The 17,689-nt window shown below is 26.5% G+C and overlaps 1 pseudogene; it reads right to left on the reverse strand.

Annotated features, from left to right (window-relative positions):
- Positions 1-948: 948 nt before the first annotated feature.
- Positions 949-17,284, reverse strand: LOC105851549 (uncharacterized; annotated as a pseudogene).
- Positions 17,285-17,689: the final 405 nt, after the last annotated feature.

Below are 17,689 nucleotides of genomic sequence, written 5' to 3' on the forward strand. Positions count from 1 at the left end.
AAATTTCATCATATTTTGTCCATACTCACATACTATAAGTGGCCATTCATCCCATGAGTGCTCAAACTTAAATACATTTAACTATAAAGTTATTATGTATATATATTTTCTATCATTTATATACATAACTATAATTTGACCAAACCAAAAGTATTACAAACTCTTACAATAAAATAGTATATATATTTTGACCAAACAAAAAGTATTATAAATTCTTACAAAATATTTAACTATATTGACTAAACAAACTTAAAATATATAGAATCTTCTACAAATTACAATTATCCTCTACGAAATTTTATATTCTGAAAATATTCAATGGATTTTTCATTGTCAACACTATCAAATATGTCATTCTCTATATATGTGACTAATAAATTATTTAACTACTCATTTATTATACGATTGCACCATCTATTTTCACAAAATTCATGGCACATAAATATCTTTCAACAGTTGCAGCTGCCACAGTCAAAATCAAAGTTAACTATAGGAGTAAATATATCATTGAATACACAATATGCTTTCTAGTTTTCAACAACATTTCAGAAACATTAGTGATCCCATATAACTTTGAAAATTTATCATCAGATCAAATATCTGTGATAAAAATTTCTAGTTGACTTTCAAGCTCCATTAGCTCTATAGAAGAAAATTTAGATGAATAAAACTTAGTCAAATGAATCAACTTTTCGTTATCAAATGCAAAAATTGAATCTCTTAAATTTAAGCTTGCTACACAAAGAAGCAACTAAGTGCTCATCTCCTTAAAGCTATAATTAAATTCTTGAAGTTGTCTATAAATCCTTTGATAAAATGAATCAACTTGATTACGATGAAATTTGAGTTTTTTTAGCTTTACACTTTCATATTCCTTTAGTAAAGAGTGCATCACCCATATTAGGAACGATAATATCTTGCTTTTCATTCAATAAAGTATGTTAATCATCATGTCTCATACTTTGCAATCCATATATCATTTACAATATCTTGATCACTTTTTTGCAATGCTTGAGATAAGTCATTAGTAATTCCCAATATATTCTTCATCATGGGAAAGTTAAAAAGAAATTCAAAAGATTGTATAGATTTCAATAAATGACAACCCTTAATTCGTTGATTTGATAAGTCATTTTCCTCAATAAATTCAAGGACATCAATCACTGAAGAATACAAAGAGGTCAAGCTAACTAGTGTACCATAATATGAGTCTCATCATGTATCTCCAGCTCATTTCAAGGTAGTTTCTTGATTCAAGCCAGAACAACTAGCAATTTCGCCACACTTTAATTCTCCGTGAACTTTAAGAACTTGACTTTCCCTAAGAATCTCTCATCTTTTACATGAAGCTCCAACAATGTTAGGTAGGTTGTTAAACAAACTACTAAAACAACCAATATCAACTTGTTTTTTCGCAACTCCAACAAGTGCCAATTGAAGTTGGTGAGAAAGCAGTGAACATAGAATGCATAATTATTTTTTTTCAAGATTAAACATTTGAGGCCATTGAATTCACCTTACATATTACCAGCCCTGTCATATCTTTGTCCCTGCACCCTTGAGAAAATTAAATTATATTTTGCAAACAATAACTTTAATACTAATTTTAACGATATAGCACTTGTGTTTGACACATGAACAAGACAAAGAAATTGCTCAATTAAACTTCCTTTTTTATTTACTTAATGCAAAACAACATACATTTGCTCCTTAATTGATATATCTCGAGTTTTATCATTAAAATGACAAAGAAATCATCTCTAACATCACCAACTATAGTTTTGGTTGTCGCACAAGCTACAACGGTCACAATATCATTTTGAGTAGAAGGTGTAATTTAGCCAAAAAAAATTAATACTTAGTAGATAGCCCATGTAGTTATGAGATACCGATAAGAAGATGCATTTTGTTATTATAAGTAGTAACAATCAATTCTTATAAGTAATATTTCAACCGTTTCATATATGCACGGCCTCAGGATCTCTCTCATTTCATGAAAAATCGACCCATCCATGTGTTTTCCTTAAAGCATGCATGAAGTCGCTCATTGAACATGATTTGTACACTAACGACCACTTTGCCTTATCGTTAGTCTCAAACATCACATGTCCACCAACTTTCTACCTAGTTCATTCTCGTACTACATTGTAATAGAAAAGGTTTTCCCATATACCATTTGTAACGTCCCAAAACACTTGAAGAATTTTCGACTATCCCCACAAACATACAAGACTAACTCTTTTCCGCATGTTTTGTCCTCACTCAGATACTTTATCGAAAATATTTCAAAACATCACTCTTCTCATGAATGCTCCAAGTCAAGAATGTTTAACTATATAGTTCTTATGTTGTAGGCTATAAAAAAAAGACATATCTTGTAAATATAAATCAATCAATTTTTAAAAGTCATCTTTCAACCATGAAGTCTAACACCTGCACCAGATTATAATCTCTCTCATTTCAATGTGAATCTGGTTCATTCATGTGTTTTTTTTCTTCTTGAATAGCGCCAAGAGTCAATTATTAAACATGATTTGTGCACCTATGATCACTCTCATCTCAAGCATCATATCTTGTGTGATCTTTTATTTTTCCAATTATTGTGTCTCTTCGGCATTCATCCAATGATTTTTTTTCAATACCTAACTTGATTTTCTATCTTATTTTTATATTTGTCGTGATATTTTGATTTTGACTATAATTACTCATGTTCAAATTTAAACAACCTTATAATTTTGGCGTACTTTGCTCTATTGTGATCATCGGCCTCTTCTTTTTATGTGTTGGCCTTCCTTGAATTTTGGATTTTTATATTCTCCTGACAAAATTTGTAGTTGTATTTGACAAAATTTATAATTGGTCCTAAAGAATGCTTAAAAACAATTTTTCAAAAATTCATCAAATATTGTAGTTGTCTTGTCAAAACAAAATTTATATTGAAACTCCTATTCAATAAATATAAGAGATTAAAATGAAAAAAATTTAAACATATGGAATTTTTTTTCAACAAAAATATAATATAAAATAGCAATATATATAGTCACTCTAAGCTACTACATGAACTTTCCTCTTTAAAAATTATATCCAAGATCACAATTGAGGAAATAAAAAGATAAAATACTTCAAAAATTTAAAATAATATATTTATATTTGTATTGGTCCTCTGATTAAAATATTTGTCATTTACAATGTTATTTTAATCTAATTTGAATATCACCTTAGTTTGAGCTTAGTTATCCAATAGAGTTTTCACTTCAAGCAACTGGTGAATACTTGAGTGATTATAAGATTTAATTTTGCAGAAGTGTCTTCCTTTATTGTGCAAATTGTTACTATCATCAATTCACAATTTATCACATTTTTATGCAATCTACATAAAAAACTAAATGTCCTATCAATAATTTTCCACTATTTTATTTGATCAAATTAAAAATTGCATAAAGAGAGAAGAAAAAAATGTAAAATTGTATAGTATCCTAGGGGTGGACAAATCCATTGACCCCGCCCGAAAATCGATTAACCCGTAAAAGATTGAGTGTAAATGTATGGTTTGGGTCGGTTGAATGGATAAGCGGGTTACAAAATCGGTTGCAAATGGATTAGAACGGGTGGGTACGGTTGCGAATTCTAAAACCGATTAAACCCATATCCGTCCGTTAATGAATACACATTGGTAATACGATGCGCTGTTTTAGATTTTACACACATGTTGCGCTGATTCGGTGGAAATTACAAAATAATTAATGCTTGCATTTTCAATGGACAAGAAAATTAGTGGAATATTAATGTTTTTTTATTAGAATAATTAGTTAATGTGTTTATAGCCATAACTTTATGGTAGAATTTTTTTATTAAAATAAAGCCACAAAATACTCAGGTTACTTGTTACTATTACTTTACTTCATTTAAAACCCTAGTAAATGTAAAAAAAAAAAAAAAAACTTAGATGCACAACTTCACCTCCTCTTTTTTTATTTCGTTGTCATGTTGAACTATAAACCATTTCATTTTTGTTCATGACCTTCCAGCAGCGAAAACCAGAGGATAACCACTCGTTCTTCTTCATCATCGTTTTCGTCTTCTTTCTATTTCTTCTTGAAAATTAGTTTTCTCGCGCTTTTTTTTCTTCAAATTTTTACTGTATTTTTGTGTTGGTTTGTTTCATACAGATCTAATTTGAGGGTTGATGATGTTTATTTTTTTATTTAAATCTTTAATTAGTTGTTTGAAACTTACCCGTAACAACCTTATCCGTAAACCCATCACCCGCGAGACTCATGACCTGTCTTACTCCTATGCAAAGATGGGTAGAAATGGGTCTACGAATTTCACTCGCAGTTTCAATCGGATTGACATTTTGGACCTGAACTTGCTCGTATCCGCTTGTTGTCCATCCCTATAGTATCCGTTGTACCAAATATCTTTAAGCAAAAATTATATACAAGCTACCCATATTTCAACAGTTCCAGCTGTTGATATTCACCTCTTGGGAAGTTATCTAACCGTAGCTTCGTAATAGTAACATTTTGTCCACATGTTTTATGAAGCCAAACTTACACTTTATAATTATGAGTTAATACTTGTGAAATAATAGTTGGTTCTTATAAGTGATCTTCAAGATCAAACTATCAAATACTCTCTCCAGTTGTTTTTATAAAAGACACTTAAATTAAAATTTGGCCAACAAAAATTGATGTATTTGATTCATAATATAAATAAGAATAAAATACATCAAATTTTAATGTCTAAATTTTTAATTTAACTTATAATTAGGGATGGCAACAAAATCCACACCAGCGGGTGCCCTCTCGAACCTGCTTGATTTAGGCGTGGAAAACCCGTTTTAATTAGGTGGAGGTGCATATTTTACCCAAAATTAAAATTTGGGGGTGGGGACGAGTTTGGGGATGGTGATATCTACCACACACCCGAACCGTCACGAAAGTAATATTATTGTAATTTTTAAATTTTATACATATACATATTGAATATACTTAATACTTTTTAAAATATTAAAAATTATAATCTTATCTCAATAGAAAACATATTTTATTATTGTCAAATAATAATTGAATTATAATTTTATTATATTAATTATAATAGATATAATTTTTAAATTTATAATTTTAAATATATGAATGGGTGCGGGCAGAGAAACCCGAATCCCGTTGCGGACAGAGACGAGGGCCTGAATTTTACATCCGCTGCAAAATCCGTCTCCGCTCCACCCCGTTGTGTTGTCTACTTGAGATGATAGAAACTAACTCCCATTAATTTAGAACGATTTTCATTGATAAACATATACGGGCTTTTCACTACAAGCCCAATTAGAACAAGTCTCAAAGCCTCAAACGTCTTTATGGGCGAGATGTTTGTTTCAAAACTGTTAAAATACCCAATAAATTATTTGACTAAAAAAACAAATAATAATTTCTGTGTTATAGGTAAATTATACCAACGAATTACACTAACCCCTAATCTCCATTAAAAAAAACTTGGCTAACCACTAAAAAGGAGTTTTCTCTTTAATTTAATATCCATAAAATTTGAATTCAAGATCTTTAAATTAAATTTCACGCAAACTAATAACAAAATTTATTACACAAAATAGAGAGAAAATGGATATTGAAGGTCAAACTTGCACCACATTATATACAATATCACTTTTATCTTTTTAAGAGTTATATATTTAAACATTATTCATAATAAAATAGTAAATATAATTAAAAAGTCATATATAATTGCGAAGTCATGTACTTTATTCTAAAATATTATAATTATTATGCTGAATATTGAAATATTTAAATTCAACTATAATTAAAAGATGAGTTATAGTGTAGACTATATTTATGGTTATTAATAAAATCAATTACTACATATATTACCTTAAACACTCTCCATAATTCTATGAAAATTTACTATTGTCATGTACAATTTAAACTGAATGAAAACTTACTTAACGACACCTGATTGTGGTTAGTAAAAACGTGTATGAAGAAGAAACAGACAGGTTAAATAGCATTTCTGTACCAAAATTTTTGTTTGGTTAAGATCTTTCATATCACGAAATTGAAGAAAACAAAAAAAAATTATGAGCTAAGTTGGAGCACTAAGTTTCTTGATGTAAACAATTTTGATTTAAACAGCAATTTCTAATTTTTTTTTCCAAGGAGTCACGCATTTATTAATTATATTCACAAATTAAAAGTAATTTTAATTTATCATCTAAATTACTCACTTTTAAAAGGAAAAGAGTGCTAGTATTTCAAAATTCAGTCGACAAATAAGTAAAATTTGATGAAAAAATATTTTAAGAATTCTTTGAATTGAGAGTATTTCAAATATTATATATCATTAACTAAAGTTTGTTTAATCACTCGAATTAATGATACCGTTTCGCGTTGTATTATCAAGAGTGCTAACAACCTATATATATAAATGTTTCAATACATTCATTTTTTTAATTGAAATTCAACCGGTTTTTCACTAAATTATAAATATCTCAAATGATTTGGTCGGAGTCATAAATTTCACCAAAACAAAATGTGTTAAACAATTTTGTTGAAGTATATGCTTTGTTTGGACTTCAATTATAAATAAAGTTACATAAATTAATATTTATTAAAAATGATAGTTTAAAAAATTTTATTTTTTAATAATGGAAATACATTAACTAATTTATTCATAATTATAGTGTTTCACATTTACTTATTTATCCACACAATATTAAGTAATTAATATAAAAATATTTTTAGATTAATGACATTAAATACGAATAAATTGATTGACACGTTTACTTGCATTTTTTATTTATGAAAATTTTCACTATATTTATTTGCTTTCGTAAAATACAATTATAAAGAGAAGAGAGGTTCTCTCATAGTCTCATTTCAGAACCATGACATGTCAACTTTTATATATATATATATATATATATATATCTTTTTCTAATCAATTCATATACATATGCCTTGTCAAGAAAAAAAATCACTTACCATAAACAAAAACAAAAAAAAACACAAAAACACTTGAATAAACAACAACAAAATAATAATAATAATAATAATAAATCATGAGAATTAATCCCATTAAATTTTTTGTCTTATTTTTTAATCATATTTGTATGTTATCCAATGTTACATAATTGGTAGCTATATAGCTAGCTATACAAGGTTGTCTGAAGAGTAGGAGGAAAGTGCAAGAAATTAGAAAGGTTCCCTTAACTCTTAAGACTTTGAGTGGGAAAGCACTAATTAATGGGTCTTGAATACACTGTCACATGGTCCCTAATGAATCTATCAAAGTATTGATCAGCATGTGAATATCTCCAGCAAGCATAATTGTATTCCTTATACGGTTAGACACATATGCTCTTTTCTTCTTTCTTTCACATGCTAATAACCCCATTTTTTACTTCACTCCTTTTTGTATTACAAAATTTACATTTACACCCTTATGTGTTTGCTCCATTAACTGAATTTACTTAAAGACAAATTTACTATTTAGATTTATTTATGTTTTAGTGATCTCTTGTTTTATTTTTCTACTCATCGTTTATTATATTTTAGAAGTTGAACTCTCTACACATTTGATATTAAAAATTTGTGGATATAAAGTTTATGGAAAATAATATCCAACATAGTGTGGTGGCATAATATATAGATATTTAAATCTCTTAACTATTTAGTCTCTAAACTCATTAATTAATAGTTGTGCATAAGGTATCTTATAATTTATTAAAATTGATATTTAAAATATGAAAATTATATTTAGGTCAATTTAAAATTAATAGTCTACTATTTATTTAGTTTGTTCTTCCTTGTGAAAAGAAAAAAAAAATGTGAACAAATAAATTGGGATTTGAAATTTAAATTTGATTATAATAGTCTTCTAAATTTAACGAATTGACAAATATGAATTCTCAAATATTAATATGATGTGACACGCTAATCGAATATATGAGTTATTCACATTAATCGAATATCGATATCATCTCATCGAAGATTAATTTATTTATGAAACTCGATTATCTCAAAGATAAGCTTGTCAATGTATAATTACAATTGAACATAGACTAATTACTTACAAACTAGTCCATCAAATTCTAAATTTCATAAACAAATAAATTTATGTTGTGATAACATTGATGTGGAATTACCATAAAGACATCACATATTCAATTAATATGTGACATGAAAGACCAATTTTTATAAAGGTAGATTCAATTCAGAAATTTAAGACAGACTATTAACAATTTAACCTAGTTTTAATGAACTTTTGTAGCAATTCATTTTTATTTTTTTCTTCATTAACCAAACCATGAACGATCCTAATTTTTGTAGTCTTATAGGTTTTTATATTTTTGTGATAATATTAAATCTTTATTTATTATTATATTTAATGAATGTCTTCTATCAATATATCATTGTTAACCAATTTATGAGCAATCTAGTGACCCCACGCAACCATATATGATATATTGATTGACCAAAATTATTGTGCCATTTTTATAGATTCATCCCATTGGATAACATGGAAGCTTGGATCATCAAGTTGGGCCATGAGTAACCACAAAAGAGAGTTCGCCCTTAAAAAAAGAACAATCAAGATGGTGGGTGTGTTTCTGCAAGTCAAGACCCTAGGAAATGCAAAATAAAATTATCTAAGACTAAGGCCTCATAAAATCAACCAACAAACATTATTGAGGGTCAAAGTTCATAAAAATGAACAATAGTCATTTTGATTAACTCATTCATCAATCTCTATTCACTCTTTAATTTCTCCTCTTCTTCTTTATAGTTTCTTCTCCTCTCCATTTATTCAGTATAGTCACTATAAATATCTATTCTTATCTCCATATTTCTTGTTTATTATCGCCCTATATTGCTAACATACTCATTTGACTATTTTGTGAAATTTTCGTTGAAGCTACCATTGTAGCTAACATGGTGTCAAACGAGTCCTACCACTAGAGTGGCCACTAGAACTACCACGTGTAGTCACCAACACATTAGATGTAACGATAATTGAAAAGATTTTTATCACAAATAAAATAATATTTTCGAATGCCTGGATCTCTAGAAAATCTTATGTCAATCTAAAGTCACAAACTTCGAAATTACTAAGAGCCTTATAAAATGGCTACCTAAATTGTTTTCCAACTCATCGATAAATAAGGGTTATATTATCTAGAAAAGTTGTCGTAAAAATGACACTATCGATATTCTTTAGAATTTTTGACGACTTTTGTCAGACAATAATATTAACTTTTCTTTTAGTGTTTGATCACCCACAATAGCTTATTACATGCCCAATTAGTGCATTTATGATCAACTTAATATTGTGATATTTGATAACGTTAAAAAAAATGTAATTCCTAGTTTAGGACAACTTCAAGTGATCAAATAATTACTCATTGGGGTTTTTATGAGAAGTGCTTGCAACATTTTGTAACGTTTTATGTAGCTTTCTCGTAGAGAATCAATTTAATAAAAATATTGCTCTAATATATACACATATGAAGTCTTAATATCTTATATATTCGCGATCAATGAGATAATATGAAGTATTAATATCTTATATATTCATGACCAATGAGATAATATGAAGTCTTAATATCTTATATATTTATTACTAGTGAGATGTGGTCATAATCTATTGATATAATGATTTCAATGTATTATGTATTTTTTTTAAAGATTTCAATGTATTATGTTTTTGATTATAGTTTACAACTATTTACGGAAAGTCATCTATAATTTAAGCATCTAAAAGTAATTATAAAAATTATTTTTGATAAAAATAAATAAATAAAACAGATTGTCATGTTTTGACCATGATAACACATCACTAAATGATTCCAATACATTCTCTAGTAGGCCAGTAAAAAAAGAATTAAAAGTATTATGTGATGTATAATTAGTTGGAAAATTATGTCAATCAAAACGTATATATGAGATAAGACACAAGAAATATTGAAGATGGAGATTGTTTAAGATAAGACATCAAAAATAAAATGGACCACAACAATAGTAGTGCTTAATCTTTATATACCGTAAATAATTGAGTGGTTCATTAATATTTACTTGCAATAACTAGTTATTTCCCAATTCGAATTTTTGTTGCTTTTTTAAACATTCTTTCTTTTGATGCATTTTTCCGCTTTTTTTTTTTCTCTTTCTTGGACATGGTGCCTGTGATAGTTAGTAAAACAAATGATTAGTTAAGGGAGAGAAGATTTTCTTCAAAACAAGAATTGAACATTGAGATTCTTTTTTGAAACTTCTTAAATATTTTAATTCATACTAATGGGTTATATACCTTCACGAATCAAAAATCGTAAATTTAATTCTTGTTAAGATAAACTTCATAAAAACTTTTAGATTCATTGTGCGCATTCACTTGCTAGTAAGGGGTGACATCCAAACTAATTAAAATAAAAACTACAAACTATAATATTCAAAAAAAATAAAAATTGCACAAAACTAAATATTAAGAAATATATTTGAATCTTTACCAAATTACATTCATATATTTTAATAATTATTTATTTATTTAATCAGCTACAATGTTGCTAACGAAGAAAAAAATAGAATTTTCGATTCTAGGAAAATTAAGATTTTGAGCAAGACAACAAAATATGTGATGGTAGAAAAGATTGAAGATTTAACTTTGAGAACAAGTGATTGAAGACTCATTTCAATTCAGTTATATATATGTTCTTTCTTTTTTATTGTTTCACTTTCTTTGAACATAAGTATTAAATTCTTAAACAAGGATTAAATAAGGCTCGTTCAATTTATTCTGACTATATGAATGCAATTCAATTTTATGTCAAAAATTATATTTTTTTATTAGTATAAAATATTGTATTAAATTATTATTTGTTGGTTTTTATTATTTTTTAATATAGTATTTATTTGTTTAATAAGATATATAATGTTATTTATTGTAACTGGAGGGTGTTCAATAGTAGAAATGAAGGAGACACTTGTTTGTGTGGGAGGAGGAATTTGTGGAGCAGTGTAGGATTTTATTAACTAACGTTCATTTGAAGGTTAATAATGTAGCAAATAAGTGGTCGTAAAATAATACGCAAGGAGGATTCTATTCGGAACAAGACATATTTTGTCCATTCAAAAGTATCATTACTTGTATAGAGGTTGTTTCAAAATAGGTGGCTTACAAAAGATAATTTGTTTGGTCTATGAATCATTTCTTTTGAATATCAACAATGTATAGCAAAATGCGAGAAAGTCGAAACAGTCCTTCATTTATTCTTTGTATGTCCTCTTTTTAGATTTGTGTGATATATTGTTTTTAATTGTTTTGAACTATCGGGTGTGTTTTCTATGGATACAATCAATCACACTAATCAATTTGATGGATTTTTTTATACATTCGTGTAATGCGTCAAATAATTAATTTAATTTGGTTTGCGGTGACGTGGACGATTTCAAAATCAATAAACGAGTCAATTTTTTGTTTAAATGTTTTGAAAGTAAATCTTATTATTGAACAGGTTAAATTTTTAGCATAGAGATTGATCAAATTGCATCTAAAATAATTTTGTTATGGGTATAGTCATTGATTCTCTAAACTCTTGAAGTGGTTTGACATCACTGTAGTTAGCAGTTTTGCTTTTTGTTTAAATAGTTTAGTTTGAATTTTAGTTTGTTTTGGTATAAAATTTGTAAACTTTTTTTTTTCTCTTATTCTAAACTTATCTTGTATTTAGAATGTTTCTTTAATATATTTATTTTTGAATTGTTAAAAAAAAAAAAGCTATATTATTATATAATGTTAATATATATATATATATATATATATATATATATATATATATATATATAATATTTTACTTTATAATCATGAATTGCATTTTTTTTTTTTTAATTGTCATTCAACCCGATCTTCAAATATTTTAAAATTTAGTTTGAAAGATTTTTTTTACTTATAATTCTGATCTAACAACAAACAAAAAAAAGAATAAAAACTTCTAAAAGTCGAGAATTAACACGGTGCGTTACAACTCATTAAGCTTGTGTCACAATATCCAAAGGTTATACAAAGGCACAAAAGCACATTTAATATGATAACACAAAATCAATGCATATTAATATAAATAATTTCAATAGTAAATATTAGGCTAAATTACTGTGGTCCCTTAACTTAATTTCAGGTAACGTTTTAGTCCTTTATCTTTTTTTTTCTCGATTTAGTCCTTTATTCTTAACAATATCAAATAAAGTATGAAAATATGAGTTTATTTGAAGATTTGTGTTACGAATTTGATGAAATTTGTATTATATTGAAGAATATAATTAATTTTATGAGTTTTGATTAAATTTTTTTTTTTAATTTTTGTATAAAAATGGATATCAATGTTGAAATTTTAAAACATAAAATATCAAATTGTCACTTAAAATTAAAATAAAGGACCAAGTTGGAAAAAAAAAAGATAAAGGACTAAAACGTTACCTGAAATTAAGTTAAGGGACCACGAATGTAATTTAGCCTAAATATTATAGATAACCGCTATTGGTGAAAAAAATTAGTCGCACCTTTATTAGGAATGACAATATAACCAGCATCTGTAAGTATTGGGTAGAGAAACCCTATTTTGATTGGATGCGGGTGCAGGTACATGTTTTCTCCTAAACTAAAATTTGGGGGCGGAGACGAATTTGAGGGTCATGATATACACCCTGCACCCGCACTTGAACCTGCTTCGCCGTGTTGCCATGTCTAATCCTTACACTTCTTTTCTTCTTTATTCATTTAAGAGTAGTGGCTTAAGATCATCTATTTGACTTAGAACTATGACTTTTAAATTTTGTTTCTCTTCTTTTTATTTAAATAAGTGATTTCCACATAGGTTTAATTTTTCTTTTAAATTTTGTCTACGATTTCAACGTCTAAATAAGGTATTGATTTGTTTGTCGTCTCCGTGTAACGTTGATTGGTTTCTCTTTTTATTGTGGTGTTGTTTGATTTAGATTGACATATCAGTTTCGATTCATTATAGATTTACTCAACAATTTTGACGTCGTCAACTTTACAGATTCAAAGACATAAGTATTCAAAGCACTTGAATTTTGTAACATGTAAAGACATTTTTCCGTTCTATGCTATTGACATGGATGTTGTGTATGCGTGCTTTTATTTTTGCAAATTCATGTTATTATGTTTAATGACTTTGAATTTATATTATTCTCGATTGATTGATTGATGTTTACTACCAATTTAAATTAATTAATATCATTTTTTAGACCTAAAAAGAAGTAAATATTAAAGATGGTCCATGAATCCCTCAAAAAAAAATATTCCTTGAAATTGTAGGGTTGTATATTATGAATATTGTAAAATCATTTCTTGAATAGTAAAATGTTAATCAAATTTTTATTTTTTTTATATTTGTTATTAAGTACATATATGACACCGATCACTTAATTAATTTTAAAGTGGTCTCTAATTATATTAACAAATTTTTAATGACTAATTTGAGCATTTGCTCTATAATACATCAACTTATTGATTTATTTATTTTTAATTAAAAATAAAAATCAATTTTAAATGATACATGTCCGACGCAAAATAAAATGATTTATAAACACTAATAAAAAATTATTTTTGAATATTAATAATGAAATTATTGACAAAGAAAAATAGTATATAATATATGTATAGAATTTCTTTTATGCTAAAGTTTAATAATAGAGTTACAAGTTTTATATTTTTTTCTTTATCAATTTAGAAATTTAAATCATAATTAGAATAATTTTTAATTATATTTTACGGGTGTTGATATTATCATTTGCAAAAGAAATCAATCAAATATGGAATGATAGGTATGATGTTAGTTAATGATTTAATGGAGGTATTGTAACCGCAAGTCCAACAACCATTTCATACAATCCTTTATGCCTATGAATTTAAAGTTTTCGCTTTTCTTGTGAACTATGATTACATGACTTCTTATTAATAACTTAAATACCACCTAGTTAGTAACAAATTCAAAGTTGAGATTAAACACCACTACCAAAAACAAAAACATATAGCTATGTAGGCTTTCCATAGTTGTAGGAGGTTTCTTGAAAATGACTTAATGCCAAGCTAGATATACAATCTACCAAACCTCACAAATGAGATTAAATTGAATCCTAGCCGTTAGATTTTATTAGAGTGCACTATTTCATGCAAAGGCCCCATAATGACACAAAGCAACCACTAATTGATGAGGGATAGTGAGAATCCAATGAAATGGTTAGCCATATATTATAACTTAGGCCACACAACCTTTTATGACTCTAAGGTTGAGACAAGTAAACCAATTTTGTTAATATTTTCATTTTAGGAAGGTTCCCCTAAAAATTAAAATGGTTTATTTGAGGAAAGTTGCCAACTCCTCTTAAATAGGGGCACATGGGGCATGTGCAAACCACAGTTCTGGCTTAGCCTAGTACACTACAAGGGTCATGAATAATTTCTACTATATGAAGCCACGTTAGAAAAATTAGATTAAAACATGACAAAATAGTAACCGACATATGAGAAGATGTTTTGCTTTTTGTGTTGGGGCATAGTATGATCTTGCTTTAAGATGTAACAATACACTTCAATATAGTGTTATTTTACCACATGTTCCCATGGTCTATATATATCTGAGACACTGTTAGATATTAAATATAGAGATATTTTTAACTAAAAATTCTATTATGGTTTATTATGTTGCGGAAGACTAACATTTTTTTTAGATGAGTTTGTACTTCAACGTACTATTTATATTAAAGATAAGATAGTAAATTAAACAAATCAAAAATAAATACATCATTAAGTTGGTCTATAAAATATAACTTTCTCTCTAATTTTATAAATGCACTAATTCTTAAAATATTTTAAATTAATAATATGTTTTCTCACAAAATTAAGTCATTCGATATTTTAGTCATCTTATTTATATACTACTCAACATTTACTTTTCATTCAATATGAGACTATTACTTACACTTGATACATCAACATAAAAAAAACTAAATAACTAAATTGAAGGGTTAATTTTATTTTTGAGATACTTAATTTTATTTCATTGATATAATTGAATAGAGAATTATGGTTTAGATAATTGATTCTCAAGAGGTTTCAAAAATAGATCAAATGTATTTCCAAACAATAATATTTTGAAGTCAAATATGTGAAAATAGAAAATGTGGTTGAAGAGGCAAAAGTGTTATCATGGAGGTGTTTACACAACAATCCTCTTTGTCTTAATGGCTCGTCAATTTGAAAGAATGTATTTTGGCTTCAAAAACTGATGAAAGAGATTTTGCTTAACAAAAAAAATTGGATTGAAATATATTGTTTGGGTTTGAGTTGAATTGTATTTAATGGTTTGATTTGCATAACAATAGCGGATTGGGTTTTGAGATTTTCTTTTATCACGTCAAAGAATTACATATCGATAAATATGTATCTTATACTATACCGACAGAATGACATTCATATGCCTGTCTATTTATTTTATCTATAGTATTCTGTATATATTATTATATTTTATGATAAAATGTTTTTTTAAAATTTTATTTTATATATATATACACCGGCAGAATAACACTCATATGTTTGTCTATTAAGGAGTTTCTTATGATTATGGTGTTGATTGTAGTTAAAATGAAATTTGAAAAAAACTAAATTTGTTATAGATAAGATTATTTTGAAAAAGGTTCGACCAAATAATAGCTATTAGTAGCTAAATTTTGAGTTGCCTTTATATATATAATTATAATTTTAAGATTAATTTTAAAATTAAATAATTTTTTTGTCTTTATAAAATTTTACTATTTTATTTTTAATCTGTATGAAAAATTGCATTAATTTTAAGTCTCTTAAAAATTTTCGTTTTCATTTTTTGTCTTTTATTTTATGCAAACTATTATATATCTTTCGAATTTTTGAATGATTTTTGTTGTAATACTTTGTACATTTAATACGTTTTCCTACAAAAATTTAGAATTTTTTAATAAATAATGTAAATTTTTAAGTATAAAAAATTTTAAAATATTATATTTAATTCATCATTTATAAAAAAATAATTAAATTTGTATAAGTAAGTTATTAAATATGTCTTAAACGTTACTACTAAAAATTATTCAAAAATTCGAAAGATACATAATAGTTGGTATAAAATTAAGGACAAAAAATAAACACATAAATTTTAAAGAAACTAAAAGTTGATGAAATTTTTATTCAAGACTAAAAATAAAATAGAGACTAAAAACTTATTTAATCCTTAATTTTATTTTCATTAATTTTTAAATCAACATCCTTAGACTACACTCATGCAAAATATTTATTTTATATTTTACGGAATTATAATAGCACTTTAATTTGTTTTTACTGACCACTTTAATTTTATCGAAGCTCCTAAATATATTTTTTGCTAAATTAATAATTAATTTTTTAAATTCACCATTAAGCACTAGATTATTTAAGCATTATCTTGGATGAAACTAACTACAACCTTTAAAATGCATCATAGGTAACTGTGTTTTTGACTAAATTATATGTTTAGTCTTTTAAGTTATTAAATGGTTATACTTTGGTTCTATTTCTATTTTTTTTTAAGCTGGTCTCTTAACTTTACTTATGTTAGTCAAAATAGTTATTTCTGTCATATTTATTTACATAGCATAGGTTGTTTTCCCTCCTCTTCTCCAAATTAGGGTTCTTTTCATAATCATTTTATTCATTTTGGTCTTCATCTTCAATCCTCATCTTTTTCATTTTCTCATTTCTTCTCAAAACCCAAAAATAAAAAATAAGAATTAGGATTCTATTCATAATCATTTTCTTCATATATTCATAATAATTTTCTTCATATTTGTCTTCTACTTCAATGCTCATCTTTTTCGTTTTCCTATTTCTTGTCCAAACCCAAAAATAAAAAATGAGAATAAAAAAGCGTTATAGAAAAACATAACAAAACATTAACCCAAGAATAAGAAGAATGAATATGTTCCCAAAAAAATTACACCATTAGAAAATTGAGTTTTTAATACAGTAAGTTAAGTCGTTTACGTGTCACCAAACTTAATAAATGAGCTGGAGGTATGTTTAAGTCAGTTTACCAAATAAACGAGTTAACATGAGAAATCGGTGTCCATTTTTTAAACAAGTGAAACACTTTTAATACGGTTATAAAATAAACCTTCTCTTCGTAATCACTTGCAACCTTACGCTTTCCTCTAAGGTTGAACTCACAATCATCGTCTACTTTTATCGTCATCGCTTCATCAAGTTGTCACATTCTACTTTTATCGTCATCGCTTCATCAAGTTGTCACATGTTTCATTCTCAAGTTATTGTTCATTGAATGATAAACTTTATTTATGTAGTGATATCATTGTGAGTAATTTTTTTTTTATAATTTTCTATTATTATAATTGTTGATATATAACAATAATTTTTAACATTTACGTTGCCTTGTTGAAATATATGTTACAATATTTCTCTTCATCTTTATAATTTTCAAAAAATAATAATATGCTTTATAAGATTATTTTTTTAACTATTTTGGATAGATGTAGGAGATTTTGTCATTTGTACTAGCAAGTTAAATTACATATTTCACATGTTCCATTTTATATAATAGGGAGCAAGTACAAATCTCTGATTTGAAATTTAATACAAA

This window comes from Cicer arietinum, chromosome 2 (assembly GCF_000331145.2).
Source record: "Cicer arietinum cultivar CDC Frontier isolate Library 1 chromosome 2, Cicar.CDCFrontier_v2.0, whole genome shotgun sequence".
In the NCBI taxonomy this organism is placed as follows: Eukaryota; Viridiplantae; Streptophyta; class Magnoliopsida; order Fabales; family Fabaceae; genus Cicer; species Cicer arietinum.